Source organism: Palaemon carinicauda, chromosome 1, assembly GCF_036898095.1.
Source record: "Palaemon carinicauda isolate YSFRI2023 chromosome 1, ASM3689809v2, whole genome shotgun sequence".
In the NCBI taxonomy this organism is placed as follows: domain Eukaryota; kingdom Metazoa; phylum Arthropoda; class Malacostraca; order Decapoda; family Palaemonidae; genus Palaemon; species Palaemon carinicauda.
In genome coordinates, this window is record NC_090725.1 from 251,793,029 (window position 1) to 251,810,585 (window position 17,557).

Genomic DNA, 17,557 nt, shown 5'->3' on the forward strand with positions numbered 1-17,557 from the left:
TCTAAACAGTAAGGAAACGGGGTTCTAGTGCCGGTGTCCCCTAAGCAGTAGAAGAATTCTATTCTTCAGCTTAGGGTCAACCAACACAGGACTAGTCTGCTACGCCACAGGGAGAAGGTATCATATCGTACAGACCTTTCAGGAGTGGCTTAGGGAGGTCTAGCCTCCTATGTCGGCAGCCTAACCTAGCAAAAGAATTCTATTCATCTTGCTAGTCAGCTACCAACCACAGACTAAATACTCTGAGATTCTGGCCCAAACCCAAAGACCTGCATCTGCGGTTACAGGGGAAGGGCAGAAAAAACCGTAGGATAGTCATGCCTGAATTAAAAATTCGAGGCCGACCCACTAAGGTTGTAGCCTAAGGCTACACTCAGAGGGAAAGAGAGATTACCCTTAAATCCCCTTTTGGAGACGTGTAATGTTTCATCTAATTCTAAGAGATAACTATCTCTGCATGAATTGAAATCACAATACACGAGGGTAACCGGGGAAATGTCTGAACGTATAATAAAACGCCTAGGTTAGGTTACCTAAGCGAGATGAGATCTCGGTTACCTCACTCACCGAAACTCTAACTATACGATCGACATAGAAAGGAAAATTATACACATTATAAATATCTTTCCAAGTATAATTTGCCTAAATAGCTTACATAATTAATTAATTAATTAATGCTATTTTAAACCGGGAAATCGTTCTACTAACTAAATAACACATGCCTAACGAACGACTGCGCCCATGGCGCCTCCGGTATGAGGCTTAGCTTCTAAACACAATAAATTACTTTAATTTCACTGTGAAACAGGAGCTGAAAATTACTCATTGTAAAGACCCAATACTCAGCTTTCCAAAGGCGAAAGAAGTTGGAAAATGCATGATAAAAATCCTTGTAAATCGATCGAAAAGCTAGGTCAACAGGGAACACCACTGTGCGAAATCACTACAAAATTAGGAATTTCCGCCATCTTGGGAATGGCGCTGTGGTGGAGGTCAATAGTAGTACGAGAACGGGGGTAACCTTGATAAGGCCTCCCTTCTATTCTGCCATGTCCCCCTCGAAGCATAAACGCTATTAGGGGTGCAGATTGCTGTGTGGCGTGTCAAGAATACGTCCTCTGATATTATGTGATATCCTTGAGAGAAAATTTAAGGATATTCGCTCCAGGAGTTAGAATTCTGGAACCTGAAGGTTTAATTCTCTGGGAATATCACTGTAGTAACATATATCCCTTAGGAAGCTACTTTAGGAACTTCCATCAGGACGACATGGCTCGAGCCCAAAAAGGACAGTTATTCGTGTGGAAAGCGGCAAGGCTGGAAATGGTCTCAATTTGTCCTTTGGGGTCTCCTACATACTAGATGGATAATGCCAGCCATTTTGTGTGGGGCTTTGACCCTGACAGCAACCCTAAATCAAACCTGGAGCACAAATGACATTCATTTATGTGGCCAGCTGCAAGGCTGGAAATGGTCTCGGTTTGTTATTTGGCGTCTCCTATATACTAGATGAACAATGCCAACCATTGTGGGTGGGGCTTTGACCCCGACAGCAACCCTAAATCCAACTCAGGGCAAAAAGGACATTTACTCATCTGGAAAGCAGCAAAGCCGGAAATGGTCTCAATTTGTCACTTGGAGTCTCCTACACACTTAATGGAAAATGCCAGCTATTTTAAGGTGGGGCTTTGACCCCAATAGCAACTCTAGATCAAACCCGGGACAAAAATGACCTTAATTCATGTGGCCAGTGGCAAGGCTAGAAATGGTCTCAATCAGTCCTTTGGGGTCTTCTACTCACTAAATAGACAACGAAAATCATTTTGAGTGGGGCTTTGACCCTGTCAGTAACCATACCTCAAATTTTATATTCATTCATATGAAAACAGGCAAGGCCTATAATTGTCTCAATCTTTCTCAAGGAGTCTCCTGCACACAAATTTATTAATTGAAAATAATTTATAATATAAAAACGTCTACAGTACAGATATGAAAACAGATAATTTCAATTAATGAGAAATTTTAATTAAAAAAACATTGCATTCCTAAATTAAATATTCCAATTGCAGTTTACTTCTCTGAATATCTTTTCATAGTAGCTTTCATATATTCTAATACTGATGAAAACTAACGAAATTAGCAATTGATCATACACTGATACAAAAGGCAAAATCATTTATTATTTTGAAAAAAGAAAGAAACTTTATAAAAAATACAAAACGGATTTTGAGCGAAGCGAAAAATCTATTTTTGGGTGAGATAGCCATGGCGTCCTGATGGAAGGATCCTTTTTGGTAGCTTCCTTGGGTAATCACTACTAGGATTTTCCCAGAGAATTAAACCACAGGTTATCACAGAATTCTAACTTCTGGAGCGAGTATCCTAAAGGTTTCCCCTTAAGACATCGTGTAACAACAGGGGACACGCATGTATAGATGTGCCACATAGCTATCTGCACCCCATATAGAGTTAACGCTTCAATATGGCGGACAGGGAGTGGCTGGGAGCTGAGCCGCAGCCGATCTAGATGTGGCGATATCGGTACTCGCGATGTAAACAGACGGACGCCATTGCTTTTGATGACGTCACGTCCGTCCTCATTCCGAAAGTCTGGAGCTCGCTCATCACCATGATACAGCGGCGCAGGGCGGGACCTGATAACAGACAGGGTGGGTCCATCAGGACGCCATGGCTATCTCACCCAAAAATAGATTTTTCGCTTCGCTCAAAATCCGTTTTTTGGGCTCAAGCCATGGCGTCCTGATGGAAGAGTACCAGAGAATTAGTGTATCGTGGTAGACTTTTTCCCTTTATAAGTGAGTGCTAAAACATTGAGCCGAAAGCATAGTGGTCTATACTAGAGCTACCGTGAGGCAGTTGCCTTCCTGCCCCCCTGGCATGGAAGTCCCCACGGGCTATGCTAAGATCAAAGTGGTCATGGGAAGGCTATTCATATAGGCTGAAGGAACAATGAGATCCATAAGATAAGTCAGAGCGATTTGGTATTCGCGTCGAAACAAACTTGAAGAAGTGGTGGTTGAACACTTCGTGTATGGAGTTGACTCATCTTCATAATTGAGTAAGTATTCGCTAAGGAGACTTACTTGCTCTATATAAATAAATGCCCGGAGTAAATCCTGGCATTTTCCTTAACCAGGAATAAAGGGTAATAAAACTATGACAAATAGTATATTTCATAGTAAGAAAGGAGCAAGGGAGACGCACAAGTAATAAAATAGACATTTTATTATATAATTGCAGGTAAATCAATACATGTCATGCAATAAATAGTAAAAAACATTTACATTGATAAAAATGTACATAGTCATAAAGGCGTGCTCTTGAGTCTGAAAGGGAAGAATCAAGTATTAGTAGGCACTCGTTCTACGGAACGTTAGTCTTTATGTAACACACGTCATGCACGTGGCATGTAGCACTCATGTGGTAATCTACTATGACATTTCACCTGAGGTAAGAACAGTTAAAGAAAACACAAGGTGGTTTCTGCTTCACTACGTATCACTTGAGGGTCAACATAGGCACCCGACGAGTTAGAGTCCCTAATAACTCACTGTTCTAAGCAGAGTTCAGAGCAGGTTTCATAACACTACCTGCGGCTACCACAAAATGTTTCACTTCGTGCACTTGTTTCGCATAATGTTTAAAGAAAACACGCGAGGATTTCCAGCCTGTATAGTTCTTGAGGCTTTCGAAATCCATACTCTGAAAGAAATTCAGAGACGAAGCGACTTTCCTAGGATCATGACCAGCGGGTGTACTGTCTGGATCCGCTCTGCGAATGAAGTAGGTGATTTTTGCTCTCAATTGTTTTAGTGACAGGTTGCTGCCCGATGTTTCTCCTTTGAAGAGTTGGCCTCCACCAAAGTTTGAAGTTCTATGAAGATAGACCTTAAGGCTCTCTACTGGACATAGAGAGGCATCTTCCTTCAAGGGGCATATCCTCCACGGGCCCCATCGTTTGGTAGGTAATTCGTTCTTTGCGAGAAACGTCGGATCAGGGAAGAGGGAGAGGTCTCCTGAATCATTGAAAACGATGTCCCTCTTCTCTAGATAGTGCCACTATTTCGCTGACTCGGGCTCCCGAAGCTAGAGCGAAGAGAAATATAACTTTCTGAGTCAGGTCCTTAAGAGGGCATGAATCATTGTCCAAGTTGGAGGCGAAGTGGAGAACTTTGTCTAGAGACCAAGTGATTGGTCTCGGAGGGGGTGCCGGTCGTAAACGGGCACAGGCCTTCGGTAGTTTGTTGAAGATGTCACTAGACAGATCTATTTGGAAGGCGTATGACAAAGGTCTGGTCAAGGCCGATTTGCAAGTAGAAATCGTGTTGGCTGCCAAGCCTTGTCCATGAAGGTGAATGAAGAAGGACATGCAAAAATCTATGGTGATTTTCGAGGGGTTCTTTGCCTTGACGAAGGAGACCCATTTCCTCCAAGACGATTCGTATTGCCTTCTCGTGGATTCGGTCTTGTATTCCTCGAGGAAGTCTAGACTCTTCTTCGAAATCCCAAACCTTTTCTTAGCGGCTAGGGTGAGAAAATCATGAGATGAAGGTCCTTGATTTTCGATGATGAAGCGAAGACAGTCGACTTCTGTATTTGCTGGGAGAGAACTGGGTCCGGGAGGGGGATCAGCGTTGGCTGCATCTCCAGGATCAAGGGGTACCAGTTGCTGCGGGGCCACTTGGGAGCCACTAGAGCTGCTGTCCCTTTGAAGGTTCTCAATTTGGAGAGGACTTTCAGCAGAAGATTGGTGGGAGGGAACAGGTAAATCTTGGCCCATCTGTTCCAATCCAAGGTCATGGCGTCCACCGCTTCCGCTTTGGGGTCCTCGTACGGGGCTACATATCGAGGAAGTTGATGGTTGTCGCTCGTTGCGAAGAGGTCGATCTGGAGTTCTGGGACTCTGTGAGAAATGAAGGAGAATGATCTTGCGTCTAGAGACCATTCCGACTCTATCGGGTTTGTCCAAGATAGAGCATCCGCTGTCACGTTGCGGAATCCTTGTAGGTGAACTGCAGACAGGTGCCATTTCTTCCTTTCTGCCAGACAGAAGATTGTCAGGAGCACCTGATTTATCTTGGGCGATCTTGAGCCCTGGCGATTGAGACAACGCACTACCACAGAGCTGTCCAGGGTCAGGCGAATGTGTACCGACGGGGGCGGGGAGAGTTTCTTCAGCGTCAGAAGAACCGCCATGGCCTCCAAGATGTTGATGTGAAACGTCTTGAATAGGGGAGACCAAGTGTCTTGAGCCTGTTGTTGGTGGGAGTGACCTCCCCAACCCTCCAATGAAGCGTCCGTATGGATGTTGAGAGATGGAGGTGGGTGTTGGAGAGGAAGGGACCTTTTTAGGGCCCTCGCTTCTGACCACGGCTTTAGAAGAAGTCGAAGTCTGCTTGGGAGCCGTCTCTTGAGGTCTCTTCGAGCGACGGATGCGGAACGTCTCCAGACTCCCGCTGCATCCTTTAGCTGTGCACGAAGCACTGGGTTTGTGATCGAGGCGAACTGTAGAGAGCCTAGAACTTGTTCCTGCTGGCGTCTCGAGATCCGTTTGGATTTTAACAGTCGCTTGACGGACCCTGCTATTTCCTTCCTTTTCTTTGCTGGAATGGAAAGGCGGTGTGACTGAAGATTCCAGTGGATGCCTAACCATTGGAACTTCTGAGCTGGAGATAGGCGAGACTTTTTCGCGTTTATCTGGAATCCCAGGTGTTCGAGAAACTGGGTAACTTTTCTGCAGGATTCTATACAATCCTCGGGCGAGGGCGCCCACACTAGCCAGTCGTCGAGGTAGGCCATCACCTGGACGTTTCGGATGCGGAGCTGTTGTACTACTGCGTCCGCTAGCTTTGTGAATATCCGAGGGGCCACGTTGAGTCCGAAGGGCATGGCCCGGAAGGCATAGCTTTTCCGTTGGAGTCGGAATCCTAGGTAGGAGGAAGCGTGATGGTTCATTGGTATGTGCCAGTATGCGTCCGCCAGGTCTATCGAGACCGTGAAAGACCCTCGAGGCAGGAGGGTTCTGATCTGTTGGAGAGTCAGCATCTTGAACTTGTCGTTCGATATGAATACGTTGAGGGGGGATAAGTCCAGAATGACTCTGAGTCTGTCTGAGTCTTTCTTGGGAACACAAAACAGTCTCCCTTGGAACCTTGTGGACTTCACCCTTCTTATCACCTTCTTGTTCAAGAGGTCTAGCACATATTCTTCCAAGAGGGGGGTTGAAGGTTGGAAGAATTGCTGGAAGGTTGGGGGTGGTTGCGCCCAGCTCCAGCCCAGACCTTTCTTGATGATGCTGTGTGCCCAGGAGTCGAAGGTCCAGCGATCCTGGAAGTGGCGGAGTCTTCCTCCCACCGGAAGCACTTCATTGCTTCTGTGGTCCCGAGGACTTGCTGCCTCGGCCGCTAGCTCCCTGTCCTCCTCTGCCTCTGGAGGGCCGGCGAGAGGAATCTCTGCCGGAACCCCTGCCTGAGCTTCTACCCTTGGGACGAAAGGTAGTGGAGTGCTGCTCGAAGGTGGGGTTGAAGGCCGGTGATGAGGGCAAAACCGGCTGTGGGACCAACTGAAAGGTCTGTGGCGGCTGAGCGACCACTTTGGGAGTAGCGGGTGCCGGAAACTGGCGTCTGTGCTGACGTTGCTGGGGTCTATGCTTCGACTGCTTCCTCTTAGGCTGAGGACCGTCATCCTGAGAGGGCTTTCTCTTCCTAGACATGCCCCATTTGTTGAGAAGGTTCCTGTTCTCAGATGCGGCCTTGTCTGTGATCTCTTTCACTAGATCAGACGGGAAGAGGTACTTGCCCCAGATGTTGGAGGCAATCAGTTTCCGGGGTTCGTGTCTGACAGTGGCACTGGAGAACACGAATTCTCTGCAGGCTCTACGAGCTCGCATGAAATGGTACAGATCCTTGACTAAGGTTGCCATGTGAGATTTGGCAAGGACCATGTAATGGTCAGGGACTCTGGTGTCACCAGCCATTACGTCCATCTGGACCTGGAGAGTGAGAGATGCTGCCAGCCTCTCCTTCGTTTCCTGTTCCCTACGAAGGAGGTGTTCGTTTAGCTTGGGGAGGTCCTCATTAAACTGACGTCCAGCAACGTCAGGATCTAGTTTGCCCACCACGAAGGTGTGTTGCACATCCTTCCAGTGTTTGGTGTCGGGCGGGGTGGCTGCGGAGAAAGGTCTGCATTCCTCCAATGCAGGGCAGGATTTCCCTTCCTCTACAGCCTTAAGGCAGGCAGCGAAGGCCTTTTCCGTGAAGGGTAGCATCACTTCATCGGGCGCAACGTAGGTGGGGTACTTCTTGCTCAGAGCCGGAAGTCCAGAGCAGGTAAAGCCTCTGCTCTTAAGCGCTTTGGCAAGCATAGCCTGGGCCTTCGAGAGATCGAACACTATTTTCTCCTTCGGTTCGGTCTCTTCCTTTGAGGATGGTTCTGAACGTAGACGGACGTAACAGTCCGGATACGCCTCAAAGCGGGGGAAGAACTCCACTTCTTCCAGGGGTATGGAACCGATCTTATCGCTGACGAAGATCTTGTCATCAGCGATGACCATATGCTCGGCGAACCGCCACGGATTGTCGCTCGAGCATGCGGGGAGGTCCTTGATGGAGATTTTGCGAGATTCCTTGGAACCTCCCATCGACCGAATGATCTTGTGAGTTTCTTGGAGCTTCTGCTCCATCACGGATTCAATGAGCCGAATCATATCCTGTGCCGTAGGTAGAGGAGTCGTGGTGGAGGACGTAGACGGGAGAGACACTTCCGTCGGTGTAGGAGTAGGAGGGGGGATGGAGGGAGGGGCATCCTCCTTATCGGACTCGGTATATACTACCCGGTCCTCTTCTTCATCATCCTCCCCTTCACCCTGGGCCATAAGGGTTTTCTCGGTGTCCTCCGAGATCTCTGACATGTGTTCATCATGTTCTGAATCCAGGTGACAATCACTCACGGACTGAGCCATGACAGTATCAGGTTCCACTGTGATCTGGACGACAGGGATCTGTTCAACTGGGACCACTGAGTCTGGTGAGGCCTTTGGGAACAGCAAAGACCTCATTTCTTCTGTGGCTAGGTATGGTCCAGTGGCGTTCTTTTGAAAGCCACGTACCCACTTGCGTAGGTTGTCCCGAGCAGTGTCCCGAATCTCCGCTGAGGGAGGGTCATAGAATGCTTTCTGTAGGCATTCTTGGCAGACCGAACAGGTGGTGGGGCCCCAGTACTTGAGATCGCCTCTCTTGTGAGCACAAGGGGCGTGTGTCCTACACGCCGTGTGTCCATAAAAGTGTGGCCGACGGACCGCGCAGAAGTCGTGGTCACACTTGACGTACTCCTCCTGTAAAAGAAAGAGACGATGAGTATTGTAGAGTCATAATATGGCTCGTATATAAAGTTAATTATTAACAAGTTAATATTAACATAAGTTAATTGTGATGCACAGAAGGGTGGGTGAAAGGAGACAGACGCATGCCTCGTGTAACCCGCCCGGCTGGTTGCCGTAGCATCAGACAGTCCCAGGTGGCCGTAGGCCTCCATGGAAGGTGTCTTGATAATGGGAATTCCATTTAGAATTACCATATAGACTAGGCTTGAAATCTTATCAAGAAAGTCTGGGGATCATGAGATCCTAGTAAGGTTCCGGCAACCAGACGTGCCAATTACACGTAGCGTGCTGGAAAGATGAAACACGCAAGAAGACAGAGTGAAAACTGAACAAAATGTACGATTCCGTACCAATTTGTCTGCGTTAACAAGCCGTCTAGGTGCGGTTTTTAGGAGCTATCGCTAGTAAAGATAGCTGAGAGAAGGGGTGCAAGGCATCTTGCCGCCTCCGGACTGGTCCGGCATACCCCCGGCACGCCGGAAGCCGCTCGAGCAGAGTTTCTGGCATTCAAGAATGATCATTCTATGGTCAAAAGAAGCCAGGGTGGCGGCAGCCGGTAGCGGCGGCCGCCGGCAAGGAGCGGCGGTTCCGGCAGCCGGAGGCAGTCGGAGGGTGACAGGGGTAAGGATAAAGGAGCATAGCCGGGGCCGGGGGCCGGCACTCCGGGAGGGGTCGGCAGTGTGCCGAGGCTATGAGGGAATGGAGAGGCCACGGCGGTAAGCCGGCGACCGGCGGCGATCCCCCGGTACTCGGGGGAAAGCGGCAAGGATAAGGAAGTCACCCGTAGTGGCGGTAAAGCCGGGGTAGAGGCGGCAAGGGACAAGCACCAAAGATGGAGGTGGGATGGCAAGGCTGTACTAGCCTAGTCAAGACACCTCTGGAGAAGGTACCACCATGATAGAGGTGAATCTATCATCCTAAGCAGGAGCCGCAATGGCCGGGGCTAAGGCAGTCCAAGAGAGGACAGGGTGTACCCAAAGAAGGGGTGGAGACTCTTCGTGTCGACCAAATGATAACTGACTCCATAGCACTATGGAGGGACTATGTATCAGAGCGGACAACACTGGGAGCACCACGGGGTCCAGCACTCCAGCCTAGGGTGGAGTGTAGGACAGGGGACATATGAAGCCTAACCTACTGGTAGGTTAGGCTAGGCAAGAGATAGGTTGGGGGGGGGAAAGGGTCTTATAAGAAAGGATGGGTTATGTACCAGAGCGGCCACCTAGGAAGGGAGATGCTCACCCTAACCTATAGTAGGTGGACCAACTGAAAAACGGTGCACGCGTATATTTCAGCAAGGTACATAAACCAGCCCTCCCAACCTAACCTGGATTAGGGTCGTTAGACCCTAATCAAGGAAGGGAGAAGACGTATCGCAAGGAAAAGGTCCAGGACCGATTCAGCTTAAAGGAGGTGATCCTACCTTTAAGGTCCGCAACACTAAGGGAGGGGTCATTCCCTTAGGTGGGGAGGCGATACAGTACTCTGAGGAGTCTTGTCCTATCACATGTAATAGGATACAAGATTACCAGAGGGAAGCCCTAGGGCTAGGGATGAAGAGAGCATATAGGGGTCCTATCATAAGGTTAGGTTAGCAAGGCACTCAAGATAACCTACCCCCTATATGGTCCCTGAAGGCGAAAAACACTTGCATCACTGTCAATGGTATTGTAAAATAATGCCAAAATCTTCATAACTAACACTAGGATCACTGGAATATCATGCATTAACACTGGTATAGGCTCACTGGCCTAAGGGCTAATCAAAGCCTACTGGTATGGGGTCAGCGAAGACCCTAATTAATGCGTCAAAAACACGATATAAAGTTCCTAGCTATGAAGACTAAATAACTAATAGCGCTGATTAGTAATTTATATACTGGTAAGGCTGTTGCGGCTAACTAAATAAGGCATGCGAGCAACAGTAGCGTCATAAAATGGCGCTGACCGGTCTGGCAAAGCTCTGCCACAATTATGCAAATATCTCGAAAAGTAAGATTTACTTTAAGGCCAGAGCTTATTTAAACAATACTTTAACCTTTGTACTCAACTTTCCAGAAGAAGGTGAAGCTGACGGTTGAGACATAGCGAGGATGCAAGTAGATAAAGTCGCACAAAGGGAAAAATACGTCCAATCGAGTGAGCTACTAGCAAAGGAATGAGGACGGACGTGACGTCATCAAAAGCAATGGCGTCCGTCTGTTTACATCGCGAGTACCGATATCGCCACATCTAGATCGGCTGCGGCTCAGCTCCCAGCCACTCCCTGTCCGCCATATTGAAGCGTTAACTCTATATGGGGTGCAGATAGCTATGTGGCACGTCTATACATGCGTGTCCCCTGTTGTTACACGATGTCTTAAGGGGAAACCTTTAGGATACTCGCTCCAGAAGTTAGAATTCTGTGATAACCTGTGGTTTAATTCTCTGGGAAAATCCTAGTAGTGATTACCCAAGGAAGCTACCAAAAAGGATCCTTCCATCAGGACGCCATGGCTTGAGCCCAAAAAGATGATTATATGCGAATGATAACTATTACATTACCACCACACAAAGTCAACTATTACTATTATCAGAAACTCAAGGCCTATCACATCCAATCTTAATTATGTGTCTTAAGCATTTCAGGAAGATGTAATACATCTATTTTTTTTCTTGCTGCTGATAATAAGCCTGCATATTTTCTCCTTGTTCATTCTGCCTTTATGAAATTTTGAAATGAAAGATAGTGCCAATGATTCAAACCTAATCCTCGTATAATACAGAGGTATAATGCTATTGTATTATGAATGAAGATTATTAGCCACTATGACTGAATTTAATACCAGCTAAAAATAATCTAAGTACAGTAGAAATGGAAATATCTAATTGTCTTCTTACTCGGTATCATCACTATCCTCACTCTATACATTGCCTGAATCCTCGTCCTCCTCAGCCATCATTCGGTCCCAATCCTCTCCACTGTCAGCTTTTGTTATAAAGCTGGTGACAGGGTTTCCAGTGAACCATAGGTTGTTTCATAGCATTTAGGAAAGGAAGCACAGTTAAGCTTCATTCTTGCTAGTGGATCTGTTTGCTTACCCTGCACGTAAGCATGAAGGCCTTATACTTTGCTTCATTAGTGTATGATTTGCTAAAACCATACAGTGCACACACACAAGAAGTCACAGCGATCATGTTTATTTCTGTTGTCAGGGAACGCAAGTCTCTTACATGAATTTCTGTAGTAATTGCATCCAATTGCCGAGATGGGTTTACCTTTCCCAGTCTGTTGAAAGCTGAAGTAAAATCCCATCCAGTAAGGGCATGAAATTTTATGAGAGCTTTAGTCAGGCCAGAGTTATTTTCTTCAAGTCAAACAGCAATAAGAAAAATGTTGATGTAATTATGATGGTTACCTAAACCATATGATAAGGATAAGGATAATCAACATATCAGTGTTAGACGACCTTACCATAATGTACGGCCCGTGTGAATTCTCCACACATGGAAATCAATGAATGTGTCAGCTTCTTCATACTGAGCCTGTAGGTGATTTGGCTCATCAACTTCCAAACTCTGTCTAAGTTAACATGAACTTTGTCACTGTGCTAGATCTGGTCCACTGATAACAAACATGGGTTGGTTCCATCTACCACAGCGTTTCCTTTTGTGATCTTTAATTGACGGGGACATATACTTATCAAGCACAAGATCAATATCTTCCCCTCTAAAGGAACTTAATTTGGCAAGCAAATCTCTGGCCATAGTTTCATAAGTTGACTGGCTGTGGCAAAGTAAGATTTTATGCAGGATGCATTTATCATCAACCACACTTTCGCTGACTGGTAGGGGAGTGCTGTCAGTCAAAATTGTGTCCGGGTTTCCCTCGAGCAGTTTAGTGCGCTGCCTTGTCTGTGTTGTTGGGAGTTCTATCACTACGAGTAAGGAAAGTGGCACATCTATAATTGGGGAAGCTAAAATGTGCTGAAGGTCACATGTGACATATGTTTTACTTTCCAGAGCTAGAATTATAGTAAACACATCTCTGGCTCCTGCTGTTTTATTTTTATCTTTGCAAGAACGTAGAGGTTTGGCATTTTCTGTGGCAAAGTATTACACCTTTTTTCAGGTTATAGTTTTCAGGAATCTTGAACTGTACGCTTCACAATCAGTCTCAATTTTAATTGAATTTTTATTCCAAGCTTCAATATACTTGAAAGGTAAACTTTTGATTCTTCCCTTGCTTATTTATCTGATACAACCTTGAATAGTTTATCTGGTTACTGGGTATTTAATGGGCTACATGTATCACTAATGACTCAAGGAAGAGTTTCAATATTATTGTTGTCACACTGGTTGGTTGTTTCTTGAAGGTCTACAAGTCGACGGAATTATGATAAGGCCATACCACGCTGAGAAAATGTAACAGATCATCTTCTGAAGAAAACCTTTCGAGTGCTTCTGAAAGCAGTTATTCCTCTCATAGGTGATTCAGCATCCATGTCAACAGTCTGCTCTAAAGTTAGATCAACTGCACATATTGATTATTTTACTGGTGTGTCAGATAGAGGATGCCCCTGCCTATAGAATGTTCACAGCTATATAGTTCATCTGTCGGAAGTTTTATAAGGAAAATATCCCCATCCTGCATGATTTAGCCTATTTAGATAAAATAACTCTATAACATATTGCAGGATTTTAATGTACTTCATTACATTGTTAGCACACACTGCTCTCTTCAGTACCCAGTTTACACTGTTGATTAGGTATACATAGATTGCCCAGTATGCTGCTGTGCCATCATGTTGACCATCCATGAGACTTTTCAAAAATTCCTCATACTTCACTAGCAGGTCTTTGAAGAGAGCAGTTTCAACAAACTTTTTATATTTCTAGTACATCATCAGAGGAATGGAACAATGTTTCTTGTAAAGATAGGGCTTCTTCTACTTTTGCTTAAGTGAATGTACCGCCGCATATGGATCTCTTAATACTCAAATTAATTTTTTTCCCCAAACTTTCAACCTTTCATGCACAGAAAACGTACGAAGGAGTATGATGGCATAAATTAATTTAATTTTCAACCTTGCCAGTTTTCTTAACAATGACTTTTTGACATGGAGTTAAAATAACATTGCTATCAAAGGCAAGTACCAACCCAGAATTGCCCATGTGTATTTGAGACAATTTCTAGGAGACTCCATATTACAAAATGAGACCATTTCCAGCCTTGACGCTGGCCACATGAATAAACGTCTTTTCTTGCCATGGGGTTTAGTTTAGGGTTACTGTCAGGGTCAAAGCCCTACCCAAAATTGCATGCATTTTCCATTTAGTATGCAGGACACCTCAAATGACAAATTGAGACTATTTCCAGCCTTGCCTCTGGCCACATGATTAAATGTCTTTTTTGCCCTGGGTTTGATTTAGGGTTGCTGTCGGGGTCAAAGCCCCACACAAAATGGCTGGTATAGTCCATCTAGTATGTAGGAGACCCCAAAGGACACATTGAAACCATTTCCATCCTTGCCGTAGGCAACAGGAATAAATGTCCTTTTTGCCTTGGGTTTAATTTAGGGTTGCTATCGGGGTCAAAGCCCTACCCAAAGTGGCATGCATTATCCATGTAGTATGCAGGAGACCTCAAATGTCAAATTGAGACCATTTCCAGCCTTGCCGCTTTTCACATATATAAATAAATGTCCTTTTTTTCCTTGGGGATGGGGCAACGCCCCCCCCAAAATGGCTTTCATTATGCATTCAGTTGTCAGGAGGCTCCTGTGCACCATTCTAAACTACTTTTAGCCTTGCCAGAGTTCACATGAATAAATGTAATTTTTTACCCCGCCCCCTATTATGAGGTATTTGGTGGTCATAGCACCGGCAGCAATACAGAAATGCATTATATGTGGGTCAAGTATGATGATAATAATGTTGAACCTTTTGCCGCTTTTCACACGAATAAATGCCCTGGGCTCCCGGTCTACAGCTATTGTGTAGGAAAAGAAAACTCCGAGAGAGAGAGAGAGAGAGAGAGAGAGAGAGAGAGAGAGAGAGAGAGAGAGAGAGAGAGAGAGAGAGAGAGAGAGAGAATGATTTATTAATGAGAAGTATTAAATTGTCTTAAACAAAGAATGGCGTTATTTAATACAAAAAAATACAATTAGCGTAAATTAATTTACTGTGAAACAATTAACTCTCTAAATAACGACCATTTGCGTTTCTCCATAGCAGAAAAACTGAATAAAAATATAACTTTATATGACCAAACGATATTTTTAATGAACTCTTGCATCTCTGATAAAGTGTAACCCGGGGTTAAAAACCTTAGTAAGCTAAATAGCCTAAAGTTAATTTTTCGACAAATAACACATTTGTGAATCAAATATTGATACTTTTTATCTAAATGCCAGCATGTATAACTACTAAAATAATAAATAATCTTATAGTGAAAAATCATCTGTGACACTTTATCAATCATAATGCTTAGTAACATCCTGTAACTTGGTCGTATTAACTATAAAATCACCCAAAAAGGGATTTCGGACACTTTCACTTCACTATCTAAAATCAACTTCCCTACGATAAATTACTAAACTTAATTTAATCAATGCTCTCCAAATAAATAAAAATGAAATGTATTCAAAGCAAGACATTTTAAAATAATTAATAATGGTATCATTATAAATAAATATACAGTGGTTAAGTGGTCACTAGTAAATATATGACGTAGAATCTACAAATCATGAAATAAAGAAATATTGATGAAAAGTGCGCTTCTTAGCCATCGAGTCTGTTCCTATAAATTCAAGAATACCGGCATAACAGCATTGAAGGAACAGGCTCAGTGACGTGATTCGTGAACGAGGATCTTGCCGTGCATGAGTCCCTAATCTCTGCGTGTTCTTGTAAAAGTGAAAGGCATATAGCCTACGTGACTGCCACGTGGCAGGATATGACACACACTGATGGTGAAAAAGTCCCCAACAATTGCGACAAATACTTGGATACTAAAAGTAAGAAAATTGAACAATGAAGTCCCGTCAGGATTTTAATACATCTACAAATAGAGCAATATTTCTTTCATACAGGCCTATTTCCTATTTGGGAACAATTGTAGGAAGATAACGTAGCTTTTAGAGGAGAAAAAAAGTAAATTGTTGTTGATCTACGGTTCTAAATTTGAATAACAACAAAGTAGCTTACATCCGAAATGCAAGATTTAACCAGAGAATAGGCTACCATCGACAGTAACCTCAGTTCAAAGTCTTGTGTATGGATGGGTGGAGGTTGGAGGAAAGACATTAGCCCAGTTGCCTGTTGCTGATAAATATTGAATTTTAACCACTGCTGTGTGTAATTCTTTATGATCTTGCTGTAATGTTTGAACAAGAATTGCACAGAAAAGGATTGAGGTGGTTCGTTATCCACTTACGTCTGGGCAACTGAGTCTGACTGATGATAATCCACGCACACAAGCGAACTACAGAATATTATGTCAATAATCCCTCCACTGCGCTGCCTAACCCAACCAAGGGAACGATGTATCTCGGGAAACCTGCACTACCGCAATGAAAGATAAAAATACGTTTTAATCCGTTTATCAAAACTCAGATATTTATAGGAGTACCTGTAACGTAAAGCTTTGGCATATTTTATTCTGTATTTGGTCATAATCCTGACACTGAATTATGATTCGTATCCAGTGATGACGTGATATAAATGTTGGTTTGGTTAATACTTCATAAAATACCGATAAGCCTATTTGTTTATCATAACGAATCGATACACTCAAACTTGTAACGTTGGTGGCAAAGAAGTTAAGTAGGACAAGCAATTTTTTGCATTGCAAATTAACTTCAGTATGGGCAATAAGCAAATAATCTGTATTACAAACAAACTCAAAATACAATTTTCCCAGTACTTTCAAGAGATAATAACCATACCTTGTATACAGGTTTTACTACGGCCTCCTGATACAATACGAGTCTGTCCTAGGCTTTGCAATGTGTAAGGCAAATCTTAATAAAGCAATTTCTATGGGCATATAGGTGTTTTAAGGTTTAAGTTAGTATTATTATACTTACCTCGTCCGAATTTGAAAATGACGTCCTAGGTGTCACGCCATCCTTCAGAAAGAAACGCACTGTAGTTATAATACCACAATGCCTTTACTACCAAATACACAACCCACACTATGCACTTTAAAGCAGTTTCCATTCCGATAAGGGACGGCGATTACCACTCACTGGCAGCTAACCTACTGCCAGACAGTCACTGTGGGAAGACCGTGTTGTGTTGACTCGTCTCTCCGGTTGAGGTCGGGTAAAATTGTCACGTCCGAGTGTCCACTGTCCACACCAGATTCCACTAACTTTAAAAGGTAAATACCAGCCCAACGGTAGAACTTGAATTTTTTTGTGATTTTTAGCATTACGCTAAATTTAGGACCGTCTAGGGGACACTCATGCTGATCTCTAACACAATCATAATGTGTTATATAGGTGAAACGTAAAATATTAAACCAAGAAAGTGATTAGCTTCAGAAAAAGAATAACAATTCCCTTCTTATCTGTGAAAAAGAACTGCGGGTAGAATATATTAATTTTTTAAGTTCTTATATCGCAATAGCCAGTTTACACAAATTAACCTTTGCTCTTTTATTTTCTGCCATGCGAACGTCTATCTATTATTATTTGATTGTATTAACTAAGAAGGATTCCAAAACTAGGCCTACAGATGTGAGTGACCAGTAATTTTTTATCTGTCAATATGAGTTTGTAGTGCAATTTAATGGCATTTATGTTAATCAAATCAAAATGCGGGATAATTAAGAAAGAAGGATGATGATAATTGAATAACAATGATCGAAAATTCTTTGTGGCTGATAGTACATGTATTAACCTACGTTGTAATGTTCTAACCAATGTCTGTAAAAATGTCCATATAATACATTCTATAGACAATGGTTATAACATTATGGGATGCTGATACCCTACAATTCTCGGTCTAAATAATAACTTGGTACCATCAACATTCAATTCCCAGACGCAGACGTCTGATCATCCAAAATTAAGGCTGGACTCGTTAACTCTTGTAGCTTGCACTAATTTTTACCTGTTTGCATTCTGTTTTAATAAACTGATCATCGGTATATTTTATGATATATTTTATG

At 43.9% G+C, this 17,557-nt stretch overlaps 1 protein-coding gene across 1 annotated transcript in view; it reads right to left on the reverse strand.

Moving 5' to 3' along the window:
* Nucleotides 1-16,833, reverse strand: part of LOC137655236 (glutamate receptor ionotropic, kainate 2-like) — a 240,098-nt gene extending 223,265 nt beyond the window's left edge. The window contains exon 1 of the mRNA XM_068389123.1: nucleotides 16,470-16,833. The gene's annotated coding sequence lies outside the window, so the exon portion shown is untranslated. The remainder of the gene's footprint in view (nucleotides 1-16,469) is intronic.
* Nucleotides 16,834-17,557: the final 724 nt, after the last annotated feature.